This window comes from Panthera pardus, unplaced genomic scaffold (genome assembly GCF_024362965.1).
Source record: "Panthera pardus isolate Hobbes unplaced genomic scaffold, ASM2436296v1 HiC_scaffold_24, whole genome shotgun sequence".
NCBI lineage: Eukaryota > Metazoa > Chordata > Mammalia > Carnivora > Felidae > Panthera > Panthera pardus.
This window is the reverse complement of record NW_026526810.1, coordinates 68666487-68672486: the sequence shown is the minus strand read 5'-3', so window position 1 is coordinate 68672486 and position 6000 is coordinate 68666487.

The following is a 6000-nucleotide window of genomic DNA, read 5'->3' as shown; positions in this document are numbered from 1 at the left end:
CATCTCCTCAGTACTGCTTATACCAGAATTTCACAATTTTGATAGGTCTTTATTTTTGTTTAGTTCATAATGCTTATTTTTCATTTTGATTCCTTCTTGGTCCTATTTACTATTTAAAAATAAATTACTTAGTTTCCAAATATTTGGGAATTATCAGTAGATACTTCTGTTATTGATTTTTTATTTGATTTATTGTGGTCAGAAAATATACTTTATATGTTTTAAATCCTTTTACATTTACTGAGACTTGTTTTATAGCCTAGCATATTGTTTATGTTGAAACATGTCCCTTATGCCATTGAAGACTATGTTTTCTTCTGTTGTGGGTGGAATATTCTGTAAGTATCAGTTATGTGAAGTTGACCGTATATGTTCAGTACCTGAATTATTGGGTAGTATAATTTCAGAGGTTGATAAGTGATTCTGTTTCTTCCTTTGTGCTGGCACAATTTTGCTGGAGGCTATGATTTTGGTCTTTTGGGTGGAAATTTGCTAATCACCTTTCAACCAATGGCAGCATTTTTCTACCTCTTAGAACAATGCAGTAAGCCGGAATCTACCTCACCAAAATGCTCAGAGCCCGTGGCCTAGAAATGGCTGACTTCATAGGCATTGAGATTCTAGCTGCTAAAAGACGTACGTGTTCTACATCATTCTGTGCAGTGCACTGCATCAAATCCAGATCCACCATGACTGTCGAATTTCTTCATTTCTATCAACTGAAGATTTCGTGTTTTTGTTTTTTTTTTTTGCTTTTGAACTTGGCTATAAATTTTTCATAACTTTTCAAATATTTTAAGTGGAATGAATGTCTGTGTGTTTGATGTGAGACAAAGGAAGCTTTTTGTATTTTCTCAGTGTGGCATCTTGACTGAAAACACTTAATCTGTGTTTTCTGTAAATGTTTTTAAGTCTTGGTTACCATCATTCTAAACCAGAGGATTACTATTTGAATAAACATGTTGAACAAGGTGGCATTAATATTACACATTTGTTTAAAAAAATTTAGCAGTTACAGCTCTTTCCTACCTCCACATCCACCTTTGAGAGATTTTTGAATAGTGGTTTTAAAGATACGTCACTTAATAACATTGTAAAGCATTCTTGTTCATGTTAAGATATGGTTTGGTTATCTTTTTGATATTATTAGAAATGAAATTAGAGGGGCGGCTCAGTCGGTTAAGTGTCTGAGACTCTTAATCTCAGCTCAGGTCCTGATCTCAGGGTGGTGAGTTCAGGCCCTGTGTTCCACTCCACCATGGGTGTGCAGCCTACATTAAAAAAAAAAAAATTAGATAAATTTCTAATTTGCTTATTGCTAGAATCAGAGACAGAAATAGAAAAGGAAGGGCCTGGGGGGCTCACTCAGTGAAACATCTGACTCTGGATTGCATTGGAGCCCCACCCACATTGAGAACGCCCACCCTGTGTTGGACTCCATGCTGACACTGTGGATGGAGCCTGCTTTAGATCCTCTCTCCCTCTCTGTCTCTCTGTGCCCATCCTCCCCTCTAAATAAATACACTTAAAGTAAAAACAACAACAACAACAACAAAGAAATAGAAAGGGAATTCATTGACTACCTCTCTTATTCTGACTGCTAATGAACTACTAGTAATTACAAAACAGGATTAATTCTATGCATATGTCCTTTTGAGTTTGGCGTACTGATAGAACCATATGACTTGTGATGCTTTGATTCGTCTACAGCTTCTATTCAAATTACTTTGAAAATTTACTTCATACACCATCCCTCAAGTTCACTTGGCCTTCCTTTGGCACATACATACAACCATATACATACATGCACATAAAGGTAGTGAAATTACATAACCTGACAGTATAGTTAAGTACAATATTTGGATAACGTGGAGTATGTGTATATTTTGTAATTCATATTAAAATTAAGCCACAAAATTTTACATATTATTAAAGACCATTATTAAAGAATATTGTTTTATGTTCTAAAATGTATTTTTCAGTGAAGAATAGGAGAGCAAGCCTGCTAGGAAGGCTGTCATTGTACTGGGAGTGATGACAAATCCTATGGCGACATTATAAACATTTTAGAGCCAACACTCAGCTCTGTTGGAGTCATAGTCTTACTATTTAGTGAGCATGCCCTCTAGTCTGAGCATCTCTATCTTAGGGAGGTGTTATAAGTAGTAAATCAAATAAGATTAGGGTTTTTAAAAAGTGGGAGAGTTTCAATGAGGATAGCATAGTAGTTCAGCTCCAACACAACTCTCTTCCTCTGTTCTTTAGACACACAGTCTAATACTAGGTGAAATAGTAAAGACCTAGCTTGTCTCAAATGTTCTGCCCAATTCTCTCTGTATGAAATTGAACAGCTGTATAAGGTGATGAGTTAGGATAAAATTTGGACCTTCTGGTGTTCAGGACAGATGTAGGCAGCAATATCTGAAAGTTTAATAGGGATGAAATGTGCCACAGCAAGTGGAGTCTGGAGTCTGGGATGTACTACTACTTATGAAAGGAGGCTGAAACATTGCCGACTTACTGCTTGGGGTTGTGGCTTTATAGGAGGCTTTGGGCTTAGGGAGGCAGGAAGAGAAAGAGCTTCAGGATGAGAAATGGCTTCAAGCCATTTCACTGGCTCACTGGCCAGATCTGCTGATATAACCAATAAACATTACCTGGAGCAGGATTCCCCAGTTGCCATTTTAAAACTTAAATATAGAAGAGGGACCCAGCACCCTAGGCAGAAGCGGTTGCAAAACTCCAGATCCAAAGGAAAAGACAAACAAAAACAAGAACAAAACAAACCGGTAGATTCTCCTTCAAAAATATTTATTTCTCCCTCCCACCATGTAAGAAGTTCTTCATCTCCCATATATTGGGCTTGGCTCTGTGGTATTTTAAGCCTACAGGATGTCAGCAGAAGCATGAACTGCGCTTGTAAGGTTGGACTATCCTTGAGTTTCCTTCATGGCCACGAAAACATGAGGATCAAAGAAATGTAAAGCAGACATGGAGCCAAGCCCAGCTAAACACTTCTTCGATCCAAGTCTCCCACTGTTGACCTGTAGATCCAAGTGGGAGAGTAAATGATTGTTGTTTTAAACCACTGAGACTGCAGTAGTTTATTTTACTGAACATTATGGTGGTGATAGCTAAATAAACTAGAGAAAACAAAACAAAACAAAACAAATCCCATTTAAAATGATTGTTAACTCCCAAATCTAAAATGTAGGTAGTCTTTAAACCCATGTAATCTTATTAAGCACATGAGAGAAAGTAAAAAAAAAAAAAAAAAAAGAAAGAAAAAGAAAATCACTTTTGGTGAAATTAATTTATTATGGTTTGACACAGCCTTTGAAATGATTATTTTAGGATATTAAAATAGATACGTCATTTTGTAATACCTTTTAAAAAAAGACATTTTCAAACAAAAACAGGAAGAAATGAAATAATAGAGTTGGAAAGAAAAGAAGACTGACTCATGGAAATAAAAAGCACAATATTTGAAGCTTTAAAAATAAATACAAAGGATAAACTCTAAATACAGTTGAAGACTAACTGATTGTTTCAGGTTATTTAAGCACAGAGGGGAGGGGGAAAAAAACTTCCAAATGAGAAGTGTAGATTGAGAACATCCATACACACACACACACACACACACACACACACACACACACACTACACTAGAAAGTTTCAAAAGAGAATGAAGAAATATTTTTATATGCCTTGTTTAAGGAAAAACATACACACACACACACACACACACACACACACACACACTACACTAGAAAGTTTCAAAAGAGAATGAAGAAATATTTTTATATGCCTTGTTAAAGGAAAAACATACACACACACACACACACACACACACACACTACACTAGAAAGTTTCAAAAGAGAATGAAGAAATATTTTTATATGCCTTGTTAAAGGAAAAACTTTTAGAATTTTTAAAATTTAAAGATCCTCAGAAAATTAAAAAAATTTTTTTTTGTTTTACATTTATTCATTTTTGAGAGACGGAGAGAGACAGAGCACAAGCAGGGGAGGGGCAGAGAGAGAGAAAGGGAGACACAGAATCCGAAGCAGGCTCCAGGCTCCGAGCTAGAGCCCGACGCGGGGCTCGAACTCACAAACCGCGAGATCATGACCTGAGCCGCAGTCGGATGCTCAACCAACTGAGCCACCCAGGCGCCCCAGAAAATTTTTTAGGATAACCCAAGATAAATAAAAACAAACCCACATCAGACACATTATAGTGAAATTAAAGAATATCAGAGGTAGGGGGGGGGCATTTGAATTGTGTGTAGAGTAGCACTAATAGAACTTTCTGCCTTGATAGAGATATTAGATCTTTGTTGTCTAATATGACAGTCACTAGCACATGTGGCTATTAAATACTTGAGATGTGACTAGTGTAACTACTGAGGTACTAAGTTTTATTTAAAGAATGTTAATTATAATTTAACTGGCCACACATAACCAGTGATTACCGTATTGGACTGCACAGTTCTATAGGAAAAAAATAGAGAAGTCACTGAGGCCAATGACAGACTTCTTATTAGCTTCAACAGATGACAGAAGGCAATAAAAACCAGTCTCTGGGAGGAAATTACTTTCGACATATTTTTTTTATACCCAGTTAAACAACAATTATATTTTGGAAGTGAAACAAGAAACTTACCTTTCGGATATTCAATGCAGGAAACATACTGCATTCAGATTTGTACATATACCCTTTAGATTTATTTAAAGTACCCAGGGAATCCTCTTTTGGTGAGTGGATACCAAAAAAACTGCTACAATGATACATTTCAATAACATTCGGCAAGCTAGAGTTCAGGTCAGAAGAGTCATGAGTCACAAGTAGTGCATCCTTAGGTAAAAAAAATTCTGTGGCCATTTCCAGATCTCCATGCCATATACTATAATTTTGACATTTAAGCAGAGTCCAGACTACCTTTTAGAACACTTTAGATCATTCCCAGTCAATTCAACTTGGAAAATGTGCACATTTCATTCCAGCACTTAGGCATATGTAAGTACAATATAAAGTGGTTGGAAAAAGATCCATAACATATACAAAGTGGATTTTATCAATTAGGAACAATAAAATAGCTATTAAATGCAAGAACTTAGAAGAAAAATAGAAAACCAAGATATCTGATAAAAAACAGTAAAGTTAATTAATCATAGTCTGTAAAAGAAGAATGCTAATCAAAACATTACTAACACTTTTAAATAGAATTCTAATATCTAGCAACAATAAGTAGAATAGGAATGAGCTTGTTCGTTGAATGGTTAGACTGTTGGGATTTCTTACTGCATTCAGAAGGAAGATAGATACATGTTAGATTAATGTATGGTTTTAACTGCATGTGCTTTGTTTTTTAAAAAAAAGGATCACTTAAAAGAATATAATTGGATTATATAATTTCAAAAACAGGAAGAAAATAGTTTAATAACATTCATATACTCAAAAGATCAAGAGTTTAAAAGAAATGAAATTGAAAACAAATAAAAAAAGGCTAAAATAAAATGATAGGAAGGAATTATCATTCATATATAAACTAAAATAAAGAGGTATGACAATATTTACATTTTAATAAAAAAGACCTTAAATGAAAACCAGCATAAGAATGAAGTGGTTTTGCATATAATGTTTAAAGGAACAACCTGACAAAACATAGCTCCCACTAACTTGTATGTACCTATCCACATAATATCATCATATGTAATAAAACATGGACAGAATTGGAGACTGGCTTCCAGAATAGTGGTATGAGGTGCCCAGGGAAAGCTCTCTCCAGACAAACATCTTTTAAGCTGGTCAAAATTAGCAACAGTAATCGTTTGAAGTCTCTTGGAGGTTGGTCAAAGGGCTCACAGCATATTTGGGAGCATTTATTCAACAAAATGTACAGAAACAAAATGTACAGAAATGTAAGAACAATGAGGTGCCATGGCATTCAAGCTACAGTTGTACCCCTCTCCAACAGCTCTGCCATATTGAACTATT